The sequence below is a fragment of the Lissotriton vulgaris genome, chromosome 2_1 (assembly GCF_964263255.1).
Source record: "Lissotriton vulgaris chromosome 2_1, aLisVul1.2, whole genome shotgun sequence".
In the NCBI taxonomy this organism is placed as follows: domain Eukaryota; kingdom Metazoa; phylum Chordata; class Amphibia; order Caudata; family Salamandridae; genus Lissotriton; species Lissotriton vulgaris.
In genome coordinates, this window is record NC_141687.1 from 709076159 (window position 1) to 709100047 (window position 23889).

General features: G+C 47.6%; 1 protein-coding gene across 1 annotated transcript in view; it reads right to left on the minus strand.

The window, feature by feature from the left end:
- The window catches only part of AMPD3 (adenosine monophosphate deaminase 3), a 119165-nt gene extending 100877 nt beyond the window's left edge, over positions 1-18288 (minus strand). The window contains exon 1 of the mRNA XM_086955957.1: positions 17556-18288. The gene's annotated coding sequence lies outside the window, so the exon portion shown is untranslated. The remainder of the gene's footprint in view (positions 1-17555) is intronic.
- Between the last annotated feature and the right edge of the window lie 5601 nt (positions 18289-23889).

Genomic DNA, 23889 nt, shown 5'->3' on the forward strand with positions numbered 1-23889 from the left:
GACATTAAACTTAACCTTGACCAGATAAGTCTTCATGTTCTAAGTGGAAGTACCTGGAGAGACCATCTGCATTACCATGGTCAGTCCCTGGGCGGTGCTCCACTGTAAAGTCCATCCCCTGTAGGGAAATGGACCACCTGAGCAGTTTGGGATTTTCACCCTTCATCTGATTTAGCCATAAGAGGGGCTTATGGTCTGTCTGAATTAGGAAGTGAGTACCAAACAAGTATGGCCTCAACTTCTTCAGGGCCCAAACCACAGCAAAGGCCTCCCTCTCAATAGCTGACCAACGTTTCTCCCTGGGGGTCAGCCTTCTGCTAATAAAAGCAATGGGCTGGTCTTGACCATCTTGATTAAGTTGTGAAAGCACAGCTCCCACCCCCAACTCAGAAGCATCTGTCTGTACAATGAACTGTTTGGAGTAGTCAGGACTCTTCAGGATAGGTGCAGAGCACATGGCCTTCTTCAGGTCATCAAATGCCTTTTGACAGCTAACTGTCCACTGAACCTTTTTGGGCATCTTCTTGGATGTCAAGTCATTCAATGGTGTCACAATGGACCCATAGTTCTTTACAAATTTTCTGTAATACCCAGTCAGGCCCAAGAAGGCTCTGACTTGTGTCTGGGTAGTTGGAGGAGCCCAGTCCTGTATGGTCTGGATCTTGCTCTCCAGTGGTTGAACTTGACCCCCACCTACTAGGTGGCCCAAGTACACAACCTTGCTCTGCCCTATCTGGCACTTAGTAGCCTTGATAGTCAGGCCTGCCTTTTGCAGGGCCTCCAGAACCTTCTTCAGGTGGATCAGGTGATCCTCCCAGGTGGAGCTAAAGACAGCAATATCATCTAGATATGCTGCACAAAAGTCATCCAACCCAGCAAGGACTTGATTCACCAACCTTTGGAAGGTGGCAGGTGCATTCTTCAAGCCAAAGGGCATTACCACAAACTGATAATGTCCACTAGGGGTCGAAAATGCTGTTTTGGCTTTTGACTCCTCAGCTAGTCTGATTTGCCAGTAGCCAGCTGTCAAATCAAATGTGCTCAGAAACTTGGCAGAAGCCAATTTATCAATGAGCTCATCTGCTCTTGGAATGGGATGAGCATCTGTCCTAGTGACAGCATTGAGACCTCTGTAGTCCACACAAAACCTCATTTCTCTCTTCCCATCTTTGGTATGAGGTTTTGGCACAAGGACCACTGGGCTAGCCCATGGGCTCTCTGATGGCTCAATCACTCCAAGCTCCAACATCTTTTGCACCTCAGCCTTTATACAATCCCTGACATGGTCAGGTTGCCTGTAGATCTTATTCTTCACAGGCAGATTGTCACCAGTGTCCACCTCATGGGTGCACCAGTTAGTCTGACTGGGTGTGAGTGAAAACAAATGTCTGTGGGCCTGCAACACCTGTCTGCAGTCCACCTGTTGCTGCTCAGTGAGGCTGCCTGCCAAGGCTACTCCATCAACTGAACCATCATCAGGGTTCTGGGAAAGCAGGTCTGGGAGAGGGTCACTCTCTTCCTCCTGTTCCCCATCTGTGGCCATGAGGAGACTCATGTCCTCCCTGTCAACAAATGCTTTCAATCTGTTTACATGGAGCACCCTGTGGGGGCTCCTAGGGGTGCCAAAGTCAACCATGTAGGTGACTTCTCCCTTCTTTTCAATGATAGGGTAGGGTCCAGTCCATTTGTCCTGGAGAGCTGCTGGCCCCACTGGGTCCAACACCCACACCTTCTGTCCTGGCTGGAACTCAACCATAACAGCCTTTTGGTCATGCCAAGCTTTCTGTAATTCTTGGCTTGCCTCAAGGTTTTTGGATGCTCTCTCCATGTATTCAGCCATCCTGGAGCGGAGACCAAGTACATAGTCCACAATGTCTAGTTTAGGCTTTTTGAGAGGTAACTCCCATCCTTCCTTCACCAAACTCAATGGACCCCTTACAGGGTGGTCAAACAAAAGTTCAAAAGGGCTGTAGCCAACCCCCTTCTGTGGGACCTCTCTGTAAGCAAAGAGCAAGCAGGGTAAAAGGATGTCCCATTTCCGCCTAAGCTTCTCTGGTAAACCTTTTATCATTCCCTTTAGGGTCTTGTTGAACCTTTCCACAAGCCCATTGCACTGTGGATGGTAGGGTGTGGTAAACTTATAGTTTACTCCACACTCTTTCCACATTGCTTTTAAGTATCCAGACATAAAGTTAGTACCTCTGTCTGAAAGAACCTCCTTTGGAAAGCCCACTCTTGAGAAAACTGCAATGAGGGCTTTTGCCACCACAGGAGCTGTGGTGGTCCTCAGGGGAATTGCCTCTGGGTACCTGGTGGCATGATCCACTACCACCAGTATAAATCTGTGCCCAGATGCTGTTTGAGGATCCATGGGACCCACAATGTCTATTCCAACTCTTTCAAAGGGTACCCCCACCACAGGTAGTGGTATCAGGGGGGCCTTTGTTGTGCCACCTGACTTACCACTGGCTTGGCAAGTGACACAGGAGCGACAAAACTCCTTGACATTTTCTGACATGTGAGGCCAGTGAAAGTGTGGAACAAGCCTGTCCCAAGTCTTATTCTGGCCTAAGTGTCCTGCAAGGGGAATATCATGGGCCAAGGTAAGAAGGAAGCCCCTAAACTTCAAAGGTATAACCAACCTCCTGGTTGTGCCAGGCTTGGGGTCTCTAGCCTCTGAATAAAGGAGTCCTTCATCCCAATACACCTTATGGGTACCTTGAGCATTCCCTGCAGCCTCAGCAGCAGCTTGCTGTCTGAGGGGTTCAAGTGAAGGGCAATCTAATTGAGCCTGCCCCAGGTCTGCCCTTGAGGGTCCCCCTGTCCCCAGAAACTCAACCTGTTCAGGTTCAAGCTCATCTGAGACAGTCTCCTCTTGGACTGCAGAATCAGTTTCCTGTGAAACTTGATCCTCAACCTGGGGCAAGTGGGAAGGCACAGCCTTAACCCTCTTGCTCCTCCTCTTGGGTTGTGGTTGGTCTATTGTTTCAAGATCCACCACTGGTTCAGGAAGGCACTTCTTAGCCTGAGACCTTGTCACTGCAAGGACATGAGCTGAAATCCCTAGCATTTCTGCATGAGTCCTGTACTCCACTTCTGACCAAACTGAGCTTTCAAGATCATTGCCTAACAGACAGTCTACTGGGAGGTCTGCACTCACAACAACTTTCTTTAGGCCATCTACCCCTCCCCAGGAGAAGTTCACAACAGCCACACTATGGGAAGTAGTGGAGTTGCTTGCATTGGTCACTAGGTAACTTTCACCTAGTACAATCTGTCCAGGGTCCACAAAGCCAGGTGCCACCATTGTGACACTGGCACAAGTGTCCCTGTAGGCCTGAGCCAGTTTCTCATTAATTAAGGGAGTCTGCCTATATTTGCCCAGGTTACTGGGGCTTACTGCAGTGGGCAAAGATAAGTCCACATCATATAGGAGAACTGCCTGTGTGGGGATTCTGACTAGGCCAGATTCCACCTCAGTACCCAGGGTCAACCCTACTAAACCCTTTGGCTGTGTACCACCACTGTTAACTGTACTAGGGGGTGCAGGTGCTTTAGGAGCTGCAGTGGTGGGGACTGGATTTTTCTTAGTGCATTCACTGCCCCAGTGTGAAACTGATTTGCAGGTATTACACCAAGGTTTCTTTGGGCCATCATTCTTCTTTTTCTTGTTTCCATTTTGGGAACCCCCCTCCTTATTGCTAGTTTGGGGGCCTGAAGACTTCTGGTCCTTTTCTTTATCTTTCTGATTCCCACCCTTCTGGTCTGTTTTCTTCTGGTCACCTTGGTTCTGGTTTTTCTGCTTAATCCTTGTTCTGACCCATTTGTCTGCCTTCTTTCCCAATTCTTGGGGAGAGGTCAAATCAGAGTCAATAAGGTATTGATGCAACAGCTGGTTCTGACAGTTATTAAGGATCTGCTCTCTCATCATAAGATTGTACAATCCTGTATAGTCTGAAACTTTACTTCCCTGCAGCCAACCCTCCAGAGCCTTAGTGGCACAATCTACAAAATCAGTCCAGTCCTGAGTCTGTGCTTTTTGGGTGTCTCTGAACAACAACCTGTATTGCTCAGTGGTTAGGCCAAACCCTTCAATAAGAGCACTCTTCAGAACAGAGTAGTTTTTGGCATCCTCAGGTCTAACAGTGAGGAGCCTGTCCCTCCCTTTCTCAGAAAAGGAGTACCATAAAATTGCTGCCCACTGGTCCTCAGGGACCTGCTGTACCATGCAGGCCCTCTCAAGAGCAGTCATCCATTTGTGGATATCATCCCCTTCCTTGTAGGGGGGCACAATTTTTGTCAGGTTTCTATTGTCATAGGCCCTGTCTTTTTCTTTAGGAACTTTGCTGCCACCAGTGGCATCTAAGCCACACAATTTTCTTTCTCTTGCTAAAGCAAGTTTAGCTTGAGCCAAGGCTACCTCTTCCCTTTCTATTTGGAGTTGGACAGCCCTCATTCTAGCCCTATGCTCTTTCCTCTGGGAGGGAGTCATCCCTCTCTGAGATTCTCTTGAGGCACTAGAAAGGTGAGAGTCCCCTGATAGAGATCTCTCCCTTCTGTTACCTGGGAGAATTTGGTTATGAGATCTGGGGAGGTGCTGGCCCCCTCCATTCCCATGTAGGTCTAGGTTGGCCTGGTTAAGGCTGGCAACCTGTACCTGGTTTCCCCTCTGATCCTGATCTTCAGGCTCTTCTAAATCTGAGCCTTCCTCTTCCTCTTCCTCCTCCTCTTCTTCTGGAAGATTCTCATTCTCAGGGGAGTTTATCCCTTCACCTGATTCTAAGGGAGCCTGACTCACCTTATCTAGGTCATCCTTTTCTAGGAGAGCTATTAGGGAAGGAATGGTAGGGCCTCTGCCCTTTTTTAGCCCCCTGGCTGTGCACAAGGCACTCAGGTCTTTGTGGCTAAGGTTGTCATATCTGGATGTTGTCCCTATAGGATCAACTTCTACAGGAGCAGAGCCTGCGGCTCTATCTGTATCAGACATGACTGCTAGTGAGGTGTAAGTGGTGCACTTACCTACACTAAGTGTTTTCCTACTGTACCTTGCTAGTGAGTTGTAGTCAGGGTGTGCTAATCCCTTTTATCTACAACTACTAAGTTCAGTAGAACTTAATATGCTAAGCTTTTGATTTATATGTACCTAGAGGTACTTGATGTGATCTTTCAATTTGATAAAGATTGCAATGGTAAAACAAACAGCAAGCTCAAGTCCGCACCGCTGCACACCAATGTGAGAAGTTGGCCTGATATGTAGTGTTTCCAATTCTGGAACCACTGGGTATCAGTCCAAACAAACCCCAAAGATGTCAGGTTGTAAGTCAACCTTGTAGACAAGCTATCCTAGTGGTAGCATGGACTAAGCAGCCTTAAAGGCTTAACTTAAGAGGTCGTGTTAAGCGAGCTGTTTTACCACATACAATCCTGTAATCAAATGAAAGGACACCACACAAGTATATATTATAAAAATATATGTATTTATTTCTAAATAACTCCCCAGTACTCTTTATGAGGAAAGGGGCACAAGCGTTAAATCAAAAGCACAGTAAAACATATAAAGTTGCACAATTATGGATGAGGGCGGGTGGCCACTCAGACCATATACTACAAAAAGTGGTATAAGGAACACTTATCGAACAATGGTTAGGCCTAGGGCCTAGAGATTCGCTGGGAGCAGTCAGGACTAGCAATGATGAAGTCGGGAGTAGCCCACAGGAGACGGGTGCAGCACGGAAAGTGCGGCGCGCACCAATGCAAAGTCAATGGTGCGTAAAAGTTGGATAAAGTGAATTAAATGATACTTCCGCTGAACCTAGGAACACAAAACTTTAGACACAGACCCTAGAGGTGTGTACCAGTGTAAGGACACCGGTGTTGCAAAGTTACCTCACCCACAGGCCGTGGGTGCACAGGGTCGAAGTGGCGTCGGGTTCTGTCACGCAGGTTCTTGGTGCTTGAAGCTGTTGCAGCTGCAGGCGCTGTGAAGCAGAAGTGTCCGGTGCGATCCAAGGGTGGATCGAAGTAGAAAAGTACCTGAAAGCAGAGGGGACAGAGTCTGGGTCACTCAGCAGTGACCAGGGTGGAACCAGGACGGAACCAGGCAATGTCGGGCGCAATCAGGCGGTTGTCGATAGGCTTCTCTCCGCTGTCACGTGGGCTCTGGGGCATCTGCGACGTCCAGGAGCAGGTCACGATCTGTCCCACGTAGGCTCTCGCCGTCAGCACCGTCGGCTTCAAGATTGCAGCAAACAGCACTTGGCAAAAGCAATCCACGCGGAACCGGGAGATTGCTTATCACTCGAACCAGGAGGGTCAGAGTGGGTGCTCCTTTTCACAGGAGCTGGTGCAGATCTGGAGCAACCAGAAAAGCAAGTCGTATTTCAAGTTTCGTCGGCACAGGGGCCACAAGCCAGCTGGCAAGTGACCGGGCCAACGCGTCAAGCGCACACAAGCAGAAGGGCCCCACGCAGCACTCGTCGAGTGTGGAGGGGTGAGCTTTGGTGCAAGTGGAGCTCGGGGCTGGGGCTTCTCAAACCCCGGTGCACAGCTTCGAGGATCACTCGTGGGCTGCACGGTCAGCGTCTCGTGGCCTTTTCAAGATGGCGTGCCCCACGCTTCCGGTCGCCTCCACGGGTCTCAGCTCTGCAGGGACTGTGGATCGGGCAGGTAGAAGGCAGGCAAGCTTGATCTCGTCGATCTCTGTTGCTCGAGTTCCGGCGGGAACTGCAACAAAGCAAGGGTCGAGGGCTGGATGGTGCCTGTTTGCACAGGGTGGTCACTCCTTGACCACAAGGGAGATTCTTCAGTCTTCTCACGTCGTGTAGAAAGTCGAAGGGTCCAGATTTCGTTTCTTATGTTTCTTCAGGATGATCTGAGGTCCGTTGGGACTGCTCCCCCTCTTATTCGAATCTGGGGGGTTGGACATCCTGCTAGGTCCCCTCCTATGGGTGGGACCCAGGAAGGGGGTGGTTACACCCCTTTCCTTTGATCCTGGCTGCGCTGGGACAGGGGCTGGGAGGCCCCAGAACCGGTTTGGCCGGATCCTGCAAGGGGCAGCCTTGTGCTCCCCAGGCAGTGTCTGGTTTCTTTGAAACCTCCCTACTCCAATCCACTATCTCCTGTCTGGGGTGGTTTGACACCGCCCTGTGACAGGAAACTCTTTGTCCAGGCCTCCTCTGCCGGGTTTCGGTCAGCAGCAGGAGGCCAGACCCGTGTCTGTGGCAGGGGCATCCATTTTGTGGATCTGAGGCTCATTTTAAATCAACCGCGTTTCAGTAAAGCAACATGTCTTCTCCCTCTAGAAGGGTGGAATGCTACCCCCGTCGCCAGAACTGGCGAGGGGGTAGCATTCCAATTCGTATGACACCTTACACGACATGTTTTGATAAAGCCAAACCAAAGTTGCTATATAACCGCGAGGATTATAAGGCGCTTAAGAGTATATGGTATGGCATTATCCCGGATCAGCTTAGGGAGTTGTTCCCGACAGCTGCAGACAGGCTCAGCTCATGCCAGAGCTCCATCTCACATAAAACCACGCACTCTGCCTCCAGGATTGATGAGGCCTTCCATAGGAGTGGCTCACAGGCTATATATGTGTCCAGATATAGGTTTAGATATAGGTATACTATATCTAAGCAAGGGGTGATTACACCCACTTGCCCCAGCTGAGTGATCAGCCAGTTGTGTCAATTTAAGAACCAGCCAGGGGTGGCAAAAGCTATGCTTCAGCCCCTGGTAGGCCTTGGTGGCACCTATGCCCTGAGCACCTATAGTGCATGGTACAGGGGCTGACAAGGAGTCCATTTCCAATTGTGGTATGTACCTATAGCACACGTATTATAAATTTAGAGAGAGAACAGCAGGCTGGGGGTCTGATTAGCAGGCCCACAGCCTCAGTAAGTCGAAAACCAGTGAAGCAAAAAGCAAAAATTGGGGTGACCATAGGATAGCAGACCCTACTCTCCTACAATCGGTCTTACCGATGTGTGGCGGTGGCTCTATCCTACGCAGGAAGCTTACTCCTTCTACTCTGGGGCCCACAAAGTCTTCTCTAGACTAGATTATATATTCACTTCTAGACAGGAACTCTCGGCGGGGGATTCAGCAGAGTACAGGGCGAGGGGTATTTCGGACCATTCCCCGCTGTTCGTACACATTGGGCGGGAAAGGGGGAGAGGACAGGCACAGTGGCATATGTCGTCATGGGATATACAAACTCCTGAGATTTTAGGGGGCATCAGAGCGGATATCAGAGTCAATATGGCGGAAAACGAGGGATCGGTGCAGTCCGGGGCTACACTGTGGGAAGCCATGAAAACCGTGTTGAGAGACCGCTTCCAATCCAGGGTGGGGGAGGCCAGAAGGAAACGCACTGAGGCAATAGCAAATGAAGAGGCAAGCATTCTGATTCAGGAGGCCGAATACCACAAACTGAAGGGGGAGGCACGCCTTAGAAAGCTGCTGGACATTCAGAGGCTGTACAGGGAACTAATCACGGACGAAGCGCGTACGCAGGCGCTGGCTACCCTACATCGCCTATATGATGTAGGCGACAAATCCGGGAAACTCATGGCATGGTTGAGTAGGCGGGAGCGAGCGGCCAGGTGGGTGGATTGGATCGAGCTCCCCGGTGGGAAGCGGGCGTCATCGGATGACACTATAGCAGACGCATTTGCGACCTATTTCGAAGACTTCTACAGGGCTAGGGACCTGGGGGACTGCGAAATGGAAGTCGCCCAAATCGCTGGGACAGGAACAGACTAATTTGCATATAGCCAGGTTCTGAGCTGGGATGGTGCAGTGAGCTAAAAAACGGTGTTGGATTTAGCCCTGATCTCTTGACTGGGTGAGAGTATTCTGCTTAATTCAGAGACTCTGTTCATCACCACCCCTTGTTGTTAAGTGTAGAGCTAACCTTTGTCACACATTCATCAAGGTGCGCTCACCAGGACGAAGGAGCAGACGCCAGTAGGTTTACAGAGAGGGACGCACCTTGATGAATGTGTGACAACAGGGGATCATGAGCCCTTTCTATATGGGGTCCAGGTAACGCTACATTTGGGTTCCTAGGGGGGGGTCTAAGATTTGAGAGAGTCGACAAAGGTCAACCCTACACTGATAGTAGAGCGCACAGGGGTGTGTGCCAAGCAGGCTTTCCGTGTTACCACCCTGAAGAATGCCACAGACTCGCATGAGCCATCAGGCAGAAACATTTTGACGGTGTGAGTGGTGATGCGGTACCAGTTCCCCTTTAACCCATGTTGGTTTTTAAATATCAAGTGTTATTTCGTGTAAATATAAAGGTCAGTCTGGCATATCATATTGGTTTTTAATTTATCTATGTCACAGGTTCATTCCTATTGCGAAGTGCATACCAGACCTTCAGGTGTAGGCCCTCTCTTCATCAAAACTGGTTTTTGAAGAGCATGGGGAGTCCTGAGATGAAGCATGGCACCTGATTGTGTGTGAAGACATCCTGTCACATATGAGTCGTGTAAATACAGATGCGAGGAGTGTAATATGCTATTTATACCATTGTTGAGGGTGGGAAGGGGCGATGAATCAAGAGAGACAAAGCCTCGAGTGGATCTTGACGCCCCTCCCCACCTCAACAATGGTAATAAATAACATATTTCCATGTATAGTTTAAGCGATGTAGTTTTTTGTGTATACATTTAAAAAAATGTGTTCAACCAAAACCAGGATGCAAGAGTGTCTATTTCTGCTGAATTGCAAAATTACTCTGAAGAAGCCTGCTGTCTTTTAGGAGCGTTGTTTCCCTGTGTAAAGTAATTGTGTCATGCAATGCTATGCAAGACAGGAAACCATGCTTTTCTTACGTCCAATTCCTGTACATAGTAACTACTTGGAATTGCTCCTTTGGAATATAGTGATATCTGTGTGAATGTGTAATCAGTACTACTGTTGCTCTATGTCTGTGTGTGTGTGTGTGTGTATATATATATATATATATATATATACACACACACACACAGGCATATATATAGACATATATATGTGTATATATATATATATATATATAAAATATACACAACAAAATTACACCTCAGAAGTAACTCTTGCACATTCTACTGCTGAAGCAAATTGCGTTTATTGTAATTCTTTAAGTGAGCATATCCAAAGCGTTTTAGCTTGTGCTATGAGCCGCCTTCATGGTACTTTGAACTGTGGTAAATATTTCACAAATTCCTGCAAAATACATGTTTTATCATCATAATGGCAGTCCCTGAACCACTCTGTAGAGTTTTACCACTATTAAGGCCAATAGAATTATGCAGCAAGATTATCTAAATTATGTGACCAAAAAGCAAGTTATGTAGCACATTCTCTGGCAGTATAAGTTTCATCCATTTGAACTAGAAGCATTATTTTCCGGAATCTACACATAGTGCAAATTATATGGAAAATGCATTAAATCAATAAAAGAACAATGGAATGTGGAGGACTCCATTGCAGACAATGGAGTGCTCTGTGTTTCTACAGGCCGGTAAAGGCCCGCAGAGCAACATTCCAATGTTGTTTAAACAAAGGCCTCCTGGCACCCGAGGGGATTTAAAACCCCTCGAACTCCGAGAGGCCTTCGTTTGATTTGTTAGAACATTCTGCCGTCTAGTGGCAGAATGTTCTAATACCCTTATAGCTATTCGTAGCTGGGCTATACCGGCTATTAAAGTCCCACTCCCTTGTTAAAGTCCCTCGCCTTTGGCTTGGGGCTTTAACGCTGGAGCGGACCTTTAATAGCTGTATAGCCCGCTACTGTGGGCTATAAGGCTATAATAGTGCAGTAAATTCCGCAGTCACAGACTTGCATCAGTCCACTGGCCACACCATTGTCAATTATTTTATCAAAAATGAGTTAACGGAAGATAAACCAAAACATTTTAATTCCAATGAATTTCAGTTATTAGCAGCACTTTGAAGAAAACAGTGTTTCCACTCTAACCGTCACAAACGTTTTGGGTAATATAAAAAATACACAATGGATAACGCATGTAGCCCTATATTCCCATTTCTGAGTTCTTCTGATTTTTATAAACCCCTTGGCCTTTATTTATGATATCACAAGAACCCTTCGATGGAAATACTTGACCATATTACACGGTTATCCTTTATGTAGGCTACATATTCATTGGGGTTGCACTATTTTTGAGGTGGTTTGGCTGGCACTCTTTGCGCATGTCGAGAAGGACCCAAAACAACATTTATTTTAGGAGCAAGTGCATTAATAACTATGCATTGGTGCATTAAAACTACATGCAAATTCCATGTTATTATCAAAGTACAGTTTAATTGATGTGAGAAACCACTTCATATGCCTCATGGGTTGTGTGTTATCATGACTTTGTTGATGGAAACAACTCTGCTAATATTCACTAGGCCTATTCACTATAATGTTATTGCACATCACTTATTTAGTCGCTTGTGTCTTGGTTAAATAACTTGGTTTAATAACAACGTGAAATAACAGCATCGAGTAAGCCACATATAAAAAGGTGCAGAGAGTAATGTGCTATTAAATAATAATGTTGATGAGGAGAAGAGCACGATGACCCACTCATGGCGTTGCCTTGTGAACTGTGTGCTCTCCACACACTCAACAAGTACATGTTTTTTTCAAAGGGCTCTGGGAAAGCATTGGGAAATCGCTGACTCTTCCAATCACTACAGCAGAAAATCCAAGCTAAGACCACCCCTTGATCTTGACAGAGACCACCTGACCCAGAACCTCAGCAGCACATTCAGGAATGGCAGCGACATTATGCAAAATGATGGGGGCCCTAAAATACGTTGGGGTGCCCTGTGCTTATTGACACCCCAAAGAGTGCCACGCTACTTCTCTACGAAAACTTGACGTTTTAATGCGCTTCTGACTGCGACCAGAGTCTGGGGCCTTGGGGCGGTAATGATGTGCCTGGATCTCATGGGCATCATTAAGGGGTAGCCAGGAGTAGCAGCTGCTTAGCACCACTGGCACTGCTTTTGGTATCACTGATCTCAGAGGACAGAAAACCAGAGAGAGAAACACAAAGCAGCCCTGCTTACACCCGACTCACTGCTCTTCCCCTGAACCTCAGGCACAGACATTTTGAGGCATGGGCAAAGTGGGCTCTGGCCCAGGGCACAGCCTTTCAGGGCGCCCCCTGATAGAGCCAGCTCTTTTCTGCAGAGTCTTTCCCTGGAGTCCTTGAATAATTCTTGAACACTTTTTTTTAAATACTGTTTTTCTCAATTTATTTTTATGTGGTTGATATATGAGAGTTTTTCAGAGGCATTTTGCAGAGAAATGTTGTTTTTATGTTTCATGTAACATAAAAAAAAACGGGATGGTGTCACTGAGACTATTTGCATTAATAGTATTGAGCTGCTGCTGTGCTACAATATTAAAAACACACATCAATATCCCGGAATATTATACGTAAACACACTTCGAATTTGGACAAGTGCCAGTGCACTGTCAGGGACCTGGTCAAATAGGGCATGAAAGTGTTGAAACTGGATCATTAATCAAAGCTGCCCCGAACAGGGCCCCCCAAAATACATTTGGCAGAGGCCCCCCAAAATCCTTAAAATGTCATGCCCCCAGAAAGAAGTAGGATACTCCTGAAGAGCTACGTCTAGGACAAGGTGTCGACCCTAACGTCATCTGGGGTCAAAGGGTACAGGATGAAACTTGTACTTCTCCTGGCATTCGAAGAATCGTCATCTATGCGGTGTCTCGTGAGGTGGAACCTGTTCCGGTGCACGTCAGACGGCTGATGACAGAGTTCCAATCAGAGGCGTGCTGTGTGCCAAAGATGCGCCATAGATTTGTTTGAATCATATTACATCATTTTTTTCCCAAGGAAACAAAACAGAAGTACTTGTGTGTTAGTGGTAAACATCAAAAGTGAGATGTATCATGCCACGGCCAGGGGCTTGCAGCCAAGGACATGCACGAACAATCAACGGGCCCACCACTGCGACAACCTCAGTGCCGAATGAAGACAACAATGCACTCATTTTTAGGTTTGGCCTGGCGTAGCACTGCACAGCAGTGTTCGCGCAGGCGAAATCTTATGTTTACTAGTACGGGGCTTTGTCCCGCCTCTCTCTTCCATTGGCTAGCTCCATAAATGGAGGCTAGCCATTGGAAGAGAGATCTATCCGTAACTGTCGGAGCAGATTCGTGGGCGTTCTGTAGATTTTTTCGCATCCCGCCCTTTTTAGAATGTCATGCTGCGGTGGGCGGTGGTTCATTTTTTTTTTCTTCGAAGGTTTTTTTTTCATTTCTCCAGGCCGACCGCCGCCAAAAGAAGTCCAGGTGAGTGCTCCCCTCCCCTCCCGCTGTCCGTGTGCCCCTTCCCGCCCCCCTCCCGCTGTCCGTGTCTCCAGCCCCACTTGTAAATGCTTGTTTTTTTTTGTTTTTGACTATGCCAAACCTCTCGCACCCTGCACGCTGCTGGCCACCTAATGTTTCCCGCAACAGCCTCCTCTGACATCCGAATAGTTTGGACTCCCTGCCGAAAGTCGAGTAGCGTGGCAGATCGTCAGACTTGGGCCGGAAGACAGACCAGCCGAGCGGCAGGGGTTTAATAGATCAGCAGAGTTGTAGAGCGAGTGATTGATTGATTGTGATCGATGCCTCGGAGGTAGAAGAAGAGAAAATGGCTGTGGTACAGTGCTGGCGAGGAGAGCAGAGGAGGGCAGAGGGCAGAGCTTTTTCCAGTAGCTGAGTAAGTGTTTATGTTTGTTGTAATTTATCGTTTGCCGAATACACCCCCCTCATGATGTTGCGGTAATTGAAATTATTACAGCGGTACAATGTTATTGTTTGCAAGCTGAGCCGATGCTGAGTCGATGTTACACTCAGGATGACTCATCGACCCCACTGATCCAGCCACGGCCACAAGACTTGCGCTACAACCATCAGAAACCATCTGTATCGGTTTCTTGATCGGAGCAGAGCTAACCTTAAGTCACAACCAGGGCAAGTCCCGTAAATGTTTGTTTCCACTTGAGGGCGCCAAATAGCCTTAAATAACTTTGCATGAGCTTAGTCAGTACTTTTACGGGCTTTTACAGTCTTTTTGCACCCATTAGTCAACTGCCGCACCCACCATGCACTTCATCCCGCCACAGTGCCAATCCTGCAGGCCGCTCTGTCCGGTGAGTCTTTCATGCTTTCATGCCTTCATGCCTTCTCCCACAGCAGCAACAGAAGCAGAAATAGCAGCAATAGCAGAAATAGCAGCGGTGGGTTTAGAAGGTGAAAGCAAGTTCAGACAGTGATAGAGGATTGGAGACTGCACCCCTTCACGTACCTCGCTGTGTACCTCACCTTACCTCACCTCGGCGCTGCCTGGCCGATCGTAGGTCATCGGTTTGTAGTTGTAGTTGTAGGTTAAATCAGTAGGCTAGAGGCTGTTAGCCCCCCTCATCTTCCACAGCGTTCTCTCTATACGATGCAGAAGCCGGCTGGGCTAGGCGCAGTTCATCACACGGGTTTGGAGTCCACAGAGCGATTCCTTCAGGGACCACTCACACTGACACCATCTTGCCTCTGTCTTTTCTAAAGTCCTGATAGTGTAGCGAGCCCAATGCTCTCTCACTGCTAGTCTCCTCCGGGCTCTACCCCTAGACCCATAAGTGCCCCTCTCTTGAAATACAATGACAGTGATGCTATCCTCCGAATGACACAGGAAAAGCGAGATCTAAAGTATGACGGTCACTACATTTCCATTTCCCCAGATTTTACGCAAGACGTTCGTAACCTGTAAAACGAAAGTTGCAGCAGATCAGTATTCCTTATGTCTTGCTATATCTGGCCAATCTGCGGGTCACACACCGGGGAAAACATTATGTCTTTACCACTCCTCAGCAGGCCCAGGATTTTCATAAGAAGGCATTCACTTGTTGCCCCTGATCGTAAGGGGGAGGAGATCCAGATCAGCTTCCCCATTCTCAGACAATGATTTATCTCTTGTGGCGCCGGTCGTGGTCGGTCTGGCTTGCTTCACTGTATTCGAAGGGTGGCCTCGCCTGATCTCAGTTGCTAGTTGCATTCCTCAACCAGGAAGGGTGAAGTGCAGAGCAGGTGAAACATTAACTCTGTACCTTCCACCCAGGGAGGCGGAGACGGGTGTGACCTCTCTTGCACTTACACAATGTGATAAACATCTGGTGATCTGATTGCGGTCATGGCGTCAGTGCTATGGAGGTTTGAAATGGTGCAATAGAGTTTTGCACAACACACGTCATGAGTGTATTTTTCGCACCGGAAGGTCAGTGTGAATACCATTCTCATACTCGCTGGCCGCTACTAATGTCTGTGCACAATTACCCAGCACCGGAACCATTTACCAGATTTGACCCCTGCTAAGCATACTGTGAAGGAGGAGCAAATTCCACCTGTGCAATATGAGTTATAAAGTATTCAGATAAGATAATTTAGTAAATATGAGCGCGGGTAAAGGTGCTTTACCGCATTGCTCTCTGCCCTCGCAGGTGCCCTAAGCTCTAAACCCTCTGCCATCTGATCTCACCCCGGGCCCTCACTCACTTCTTACCCCTGTACTCTAAGCTCTTACCTGTGCCCTCAGCTCTTACCCCTGTGCCCTCAGCTCTTACCCCTGTGCCCTCAGCTCTTACCTGTGCCCTCAGCTCTTACCCCTCTGCCCTCAGCTCTTACCCTGCCCTGTGCCCTCAGCTCTTACCCTGCCCTGTGCCCTCAGCTCTTACCCTGCCCTGTGCCCTCAGCTCTTCCTAGGCCCTCGTTTCTGACTCCTGTGCCCTCAGCTCTTACCTGTGCCCTCAGCTCTTACCCCTCTGCCTTCAGCTCTTACCCTGCCCTATGCCCTCAGCTCCTCCTAGGCCCTCGCTTCCGACTCCTGTACCCTCAGCTCTTACCTGTGCCCTAAGCTCTTACCCCTGTGCCCTCAGCTCTCACCCCTCTGCCCTCAGCTCTTACCCCTGTACCCTCTGCCCTCACCCGTGCCCTCAGCTCTGACACCTGTGCCCTGTGACCCTTGCCGGTGACCATGTCCAGCAGGGGCGTAGGAGACACTAAAATTCTGGGGGGGACAGGGACAACCTTGTGGACTTCCCAGTGACCCTATACAAATCACCGCCCGTTAAATAAATACAATTGCATACTTTCGAAGTGAAATATTGAGAAAAGCAGGCATGTTGTCACAGTTTGCATGTATGCTTGTTTATTATTTCATATAGTAATCAGAACAAATGTTAAAAAAACATGTATATGAATCTTGCATCTTCATGCACTAAGCAAACAAAGGTCGCGGACTTAGGGTGGGGACGTCGTGTTTGCAAGTGCATTATGGTTTGAAAAATTCCTGCTTCTGCATTCTTGGTCTCCAGCAATTTTCAGGCAACAATAAAAATGTGAAGATAACTTTGGTGATTAATAACCTTTATTGAGAGAGATCGGAGTTTTGTCTAGTGGAAGCTTTGACTCATGGTAAGGTAGCCACAGTAGGGTAATATGCCTGCTGCAAAGAACGTGTACCACGCAGATCTCAAAATGCATATCATGTAAATAGGTCAATGAGTTACTACTTTTGTCTGAAAGATTCTTTTGATATTTGCATTTTATAAGTTAAAATCCTAACATTGAACAGTGAGCTATTAACCATCATCAAAGAACTGCATGAAAACTTCAAGGTATAGATTGGGCCGCTGCCAGAGGCAGATCAGGAGAAGTTGACACTGTGCTTGCCTTCTCTGTGTATGAAGGAATAGAGACAGAGTGTTTTTCCTTCTCTGCCCTTAGGAGACCGCTTCCTGCAGCATAACAAAGGGCAGAGGGCGGGTGGCCTCTTTGACTCCTGGCAGGTCAAGTACAGGGCCATCGTTAATGGCCCTGTGAATAACAGGAGGGAGAGGGGAAATTCTTTTGTCCCCTCGTCCCTCCCATGCTGGTCCCCCGTGTCCCCCCCACTTTAAAATCTGGGGGGGATATATCCCCCGCGTCCCCCACACTTCCTACGCCCATGATGTCCAGCATGGCGGGGGAGATCGTGGCCTTCCTGCTGGCCCTGTCGGGCTGGGTGCTGGTCTGCTCCACGCTGCCCACCGACAGGGGGCTGTGTGTGTGTCTGTGTATGTGGCTCTGTGTGTGGCTCTGTGTGTGGCTCTGTGTGTGGCTCTGTAGGTATGTATGTGTGTGGGACTCTCTCTGGGTCTGTGTGTTTGTGTGTGGCATTTGCGAGAGATTAAGCTATTGGCATTGTAAATGACAGTGCCATTCATTTATCTGTTTTCAAAACCAACACATACATAAAAAGTTTCTCATTTACAATGCCAATAGTTCTAACTTTTTCAAAGGCGAAACCGTTGCATTGTAAATGCTTGTTATTAATTGTAACTATGCCATACGTGACATTGTGTTTAAAATACGAGGAAAGAGCTACCTGCGCGAGCTTCTGTAACAAACGCGCCCGGGACCTGCTGCTGTGAGAATGCCTTTCCGATGCTTATTAATATTATATCATTAAAATGACTAATCGCGCATTTGTCCCATTTGCCAGATTTACCTTGAATGTCCGTGACCGGGATCCTGCAGATACCCCCGAGATTTCTCAGGTAGATTTCCCCGGAGATCTCGCCGCTCCTTCAGTCAGTCAGATTTCTCAGGTAGATTTCCCCGGAGATCTCGCCGCTCCTTCAGTCACTCAGGCCTCGGTGGAATCCGTCCCCGCTGCAGCGCGGGTCGGGTTACACCTGCACCGCCCCGCCCTGCCCTGCCTGCAGCACCGGGGACCGCTCCCGAGCTCGGGTTTCAGTGGCGCGGGCACCCAGCCAGGCTGGCAGAGCGTCGAGGCGTGCCCGGCAGAGTGCTGAAACCGGAGAGAACGCCACTCTCCCTTTTAATGCGCTCGTTATCAGCCCGAGAGCTGCCACCCAGGGAAACAACTGAGAACAGAGAAGTGTCCGTCAGACATGTCGGTGCCAGCATCATTATTTCAGGCATTTCAAGAGGCCCTGCTAATTGCAATCACCTGCTCACGTTGTGACAATGCCCATCACCTTCATCCCACACAGCCACCACCAGGCACTCAGGGGTCACGGCTGGAAGGCGCCTAGTTACATTTATTGGTGCTGCTCAGGTCCAAATGCACTTAGTGCAGAAGTGAGGCTTCTCTGTCTGCCGGAGCTAACGTTCTTTTCAAGTCGTATTTGTAGAGCTTGGCTATTCACCCGGGGGTACCCAGGCGCTTGCTGCTGGTCTCAGTCGAAGAGCCAGGTCTTGAGTCCCTCCTGAAGTCTGTCAGCGATGGTGCAGTGTTGAGGTGGAGGGGTAGGGTGTTCCAAGCTTTGGCGGAGAGGTGGGGCTGCGTCATATGTGTTCTATCTCTGGGAGGGCGAAGTGTGCTGAGCAAAGGTTCCTGTTAGGCTGGTGGAAGTGTAGTTAGTGGTTCAGGTGGGTAGGTCCTTGGTATCCTGCCACCCGTCGCCATTGGCAAATCAAATAGATCTGGCTTGCATTTTGAGTGCTGAGTAAAATATTTAAAAAGCCTGCTCCAGTTAAAAAAAAGAACACAAACATGAGTGCAGTTTGTTAAGGGGGTGAAGGCTTCTCCGATGCACCTTTCATTCTGGATCGCCACGTTTTTAGTTCCCAAATGATAGATCTTATGGTGTACCCATCGGGCCCTGGCCACCTGGACCCCCTTATAAGGACTAGTACAAGGGCATAATGCACTAGTGCTGGCCAAATTATGTCAATGTCTGTGTGTATATATATATATATTTGTAAAGCATGGCTGTCACCCCAAAGTTTGTCCTCATGCTCTGCAGACATAGTTACAAAAGAGGCAAGAGGTAAAATGATGTGTTAATCACAGAAGGAGACGACCAACCAAGCTTTCAAAAATTTCCAAAACTGTGTGTGGGTTGGTAGAGCCCTAATGGGGACAGGAAGAACATTTCATTGTTTGGGTACTAACTAGGAAAATATGCACTCTCAAAGGCAAGACTTCTTCATCCTAGGTAAACATAGAAGGCAGAGATGGGAGGAACCAAGGTGGCTGCAGGAGTGTAAGGATGGAAAAGATTCTGAAAGTAGAAAGGCCCAGTTGCATAGTAGGCTCGGTGAGAGGTCTGGACAGTCGTGAAAAGGATCAGTTTCTCCAGTGGCAATTTGGGCAGTAGGTGGGACACTCATGATCACTTAGGTAAACTATAAGCGAGCAGCCTTCTAAATGACCTGGAAACCTTCGGGAGGCCCGGGTGATGTGATTGCCATAATCTAGTCAAGAAATGATGATAGATTGACAAATAATTTTCCTGCACCTTTGGGGGAGGCGAGGACAGCTTTTCCATACCAGGCGAATGTCATAGATGCAAGAGGCCCATGTACAGACTATTTGTCCAGACAGAAAGGGAGGGCTCCTAAAATTGAAATTCTCTCTTGTCTTACTTTAATGAATAATTAAAAAGAATTATTGCTTATAACCTGTACTACATCAGAAAGACAGAAACAGAATTGGGATTGGGCATTGGGGCTCTTGCTGCCTATGCTGATGATCAATTAAGTATCACCTGGATAAGACAAGAGGGAAAGGCCATGAGAGCGAATCAGGTGAGTCAGGTAGATGACAAAAACATTGAGAGCGTTTGACTAAGCAAGGAGCCCTGATGGACACCATAGAGGAGAAGCTCAGCAGGATACTGATACATGGGAGAGAGAAACAGACTGAAAACGATGAGTGAGGGATGGATTGAGGTCATTTGAGTGCAGTGCCTTAGACGCCAAATGAGGATTATTCGGTGGTGCAATAGGACACTGTGTGAAATGTGACTGAAAGATCTAAGAGAATCAGAACATCTATGTTACCCTGATCCATGGTCATCCGGAGTTCATCTGAGACGGCTGCTAGAAGCAGACTCAGTGCTTTCGAAGGGCCAAAATCCTAATCAGGAAGGGTCCAACACATTATATTATTGATTTCAAGGAAATGAGACAGTTATTTCTTCTAATTTATTTTTAGGAGTTTTGGTGGGGGATGGGAGAAAGGAGATAAAGTTGAAATTGATAAGAACCAAAGGGTCTGATATAGGTTTTTGGTTTTTTTTTAAAGAAGAGGCACTAAATACGACACTTCACAGGCCATGAGGATCTCAGCTGAGGTTAGGAACTAATTGCAGGTCACTTAGTTGTTTTTTGGGGCGGGTTAGGATGGTGTAATAATAGGGGTCAAAGAAAAAAAACAAGTGAGCTGGACAAGGGTCCGATGGACATCTCGATTTGATAAGATTACACAGATCAGAAGTCTCTTAGAGGCACAGCGGGGTGAAGAAAGTAAGAGAAGTAAGGTGGGGGTCCTGAAGGGTAGCAGCGGTCAGCGAGGTGAAATAGAAGTACTAATAGCTTCAATCTTATTTGGAAATCAGATGGTATATTGCACAGTTCCTTTAACAGGGTGACCTAGATTTGAAGAGTGGGTGGATTAGCTAAGGATTTCACAATATTAAAAACAGAATTGGCTAAATTTTTAGACTCCTGTTTTCAAGAGCTAATTAGGCCAGGGCAAGTCACTACAGGAAGAACTTTTCAAAGGCATACTAGCAACCGCCCACGTGATGTCAGGCGCTGTCCACCATTACCAAATGAGTCCAATCCAGATATTCCTCCAGCGGTTCTAACGAGGAGAGCTTAGTTTTCAGTCAGCTGATCTCAGCGACGACAAATGAAGCACACTTGTCCTAGTTATTTGGCAAAAAAACTTAATCTCGCAAAGTCTGCCATCTGTGAACAGATACCTGCTGTAATAGAAAATTCTGAAATACACAAGCATTCCCCACAGGACTTCTTCTCTAGCTGTATTTATTTATTTATTTAAAGAGTTTTATATAGCGCTGGCTAGACCTGAAGGTATCAGAGCGCTTTACATGAGGTTCCACAAGCTTGCAAACTTACATCAGTTAGAAGTTACCAATGATATCAGTAAAAACATTTAAGGAGCATAGAAGAAAAAGAAAATGGAGTGAGAAGGGGAAGGTGGTAGAGGAGAAAGGGGTAGGGTATAGATACAATGGAGAGATGAAGGGAAAGTCTGCCCAAGGTCCGGCTGGGTAGGTGACGCCAAGGGGGAATCCGCAGCCAATCTTCAGCTAACAGGTAGCTCCACCGTGCATCGGTCAAATAGCTAGGGCTCAACAGAAAAACATTTAAGGGATAGAAGGCAAAAAGAAGGGAGCGAGGAGGGGAAAGGGGAAAGGGGGTAGGGTGAAGGGGTAGGAGGGAGATACGACAGAGAGACGAAGTAACGTCTGCCCAAAGTCCGTCTGGGTAGGTGACGGCAGAGGGGGGATTCGCATCCCATCTCCTCTTCAGCTAACAGGTAGCTCCACCGGGCATCGGTCAAATGGCAGGGTCTCCACAGTCGAGGAAAAGTTTGAAGAGTACATGTCCTAGAGGGAGAGCAGGATCAAGGTCAGGTGAGGGATGTGGTTAAGATCAGGTCGATGACCAGTTCTATTGTCCAGTAATGGTGGAGCATCGTGGAGAGACCAACTGAGGCAGCCATCTTGAGTTCAGACAGGGGGTTGTGACCTTAGTGTTAAGTTCAGTCAGTCCACAATATTCTCAATGACTCAGAAGCATAGGGGATGCAGACATAGGGGGCTGGTAGGAGGGTCATATCTGGCAGATCAGCAGTGGGAGTAAAAAACCTTGTGGGGGTCCAAGAAGGTAGAGTATAAAAGGCCCCACGCTTAGATGGGGTCTCATAGTCATTAGTTGAAAGCTGGTCGCCATTTAGAGTCACGTGTTATGATCAACAGGGTCGACCCAAACGAAGTCACTGGGACCTGGGTATAAAGTTTTATATAGAACAAGGGGTCCCAGACTGGGAGAGACAGAATGATCAAAATGAACTTTTTGTAAGAAAAATCAAAAAGAAGGGGTTTCAAGAGTACAGTGTTTGCATTCACAAAGTACTCTGCCTTGTTATAAGTTATACATTCACATACAAAATTCCATCAATATTTGATTAACGTTGTGCCCAAGGAAGGAAAAGGGGGGGAAAGGTGTGCGGTGAGGGGATTTGTGTAGAATGGAAAAGAAGATACTTCACTTTTAGTGCAAGTCAAAAAATGCATTATTCATGAATACATTACTATAATGGCTATCCAAAGGAGCCAAACACACATGCCACAATAGGTCAAGTAATTAGTATAGCCAAGCTTAAAAAACAAGCTACATTAATCTTTCTAGGGGTGGAAGCTGGTCTCGCAAAGGGTAGGTAGTCTATGTTTCGACCCTAATAAGCGTAGGGTGTTTTCCCTTACAGTGCGGGTCTTCTTCAGGACAGGAGGGGAGATTTGGCTGGTTTCCTTGCAAAACGAGCAGATCAAAATGCCAAGGTATGGATTCCCATAATTACGGGTCACAGGCCATGCTGAAGCCAGGGGCTGGCATCTACATGAAAGGATGCCAGACCGTGATGGCCGTGTTAGTGTGAAATGTTTCCGTATAAACAAAGTGGCGTGTCCTCCACAAACTGGTAAAGTAAAATCATGGACCGTTAGTTGTCCTGGATCATTCCTATTTACCCGTACAGTGGGTGTGCGTTGAATCAATCAGCCGGCGGCTGGTCAGTAAAAATGTGGAACACAACGGGCTAACACAGGATCAATCTCAGTGTCCTGTCCCGTGGAGCCATTTAGAGTCAGGCAAGAACCAGGTAACTGGGCACAATGATCTCTGTGCACAATAGCCGCCATTTTAGGGTCAGGCAGATGGGATCTGGTCAGCCCGTGCTGAGTCCCCGGGGGTCAGGAAATCATCAGAGGCACACACTCTGAATGTGATGGGGGGCCCCCGGCATCAATGGGAGTCCTGTATGCTAAGATCTTGGCATCCTAAGAGCCCTGCACATTTTCCCAGGCATTCTTTGCTTGCGTCTATGAGCTGGACAAAGGGTCTTGACATGCTTGGTGCAGTCATTTTGCTATTTAGCTAGGTTCACCATGCATGAGCAAGACCTTGGAATCATACTTTAGTTTGCCTTTCGCCTCTAGCCATTTTCATTTGTAATTGTGTTAGCCGGGTACTTCTGCTTCAGTCTGCTACTATTAAAACTGCTCCCTGTCCATTTAAGCTTACCTTCACCCCATGTACTCCACATAGCCTGTATTCTTCCTAGTTTATCAACCTGCACTTTCCTTGTGCTCTTGACCCACTTTCATGTTTTACAAGCACCTCTTGCATCCATCCGATTTGTAGCAGACATCGCTTCACTGCTACACAAGTAAGTAGCTCCCCCAGTCCAAGTTTTTCTTTGCATTCTGGGACATGTAGTCCTGTTTTTAGAATAGATTATAGTCCAAGTCCCATGCATTGTCCTCGGAAACATGAGAGTTCTGTAGTATTCCAGGCAACACTACTTTATTCTACTCTGATTTTCACTTGACTTGTTTGTTCTCTGTATCTACGCCTCCAAGCATCCTAGTCTATATAATCTCTTCTTTCCCTTTCTTTCCCTGTTTTCTGGGGCTCTCTTAGACCCTTTCTCTCCCTTACTAACTTTCAGTCCCCAATATACGACTTTATGCAGAGCTCCCAAGCTGTCCCTTGTAGATGACAGGAAGCAAATCCACTTAATTATTCTTTGTCTTCTGTACTGTCACGTATAAATGAAGGACTACCACTACCTCAGTTCAAAAGATTGGGTAAGTTGTTTGCAGCAGACACGGTACACCTTGAGAACTCTGGGTGTGCTTTGCTTCGAGTCCAGACCTGGCACAACATTGGAAATTCCAATATCTCTAGGTTTCAGACTGCTCTTCCTTGGTGTCTTCTGTGTATCTCTACCAATACTGTACCCCGGAAGGACTTCCTTTATCATTCAACCCAGTCTGATT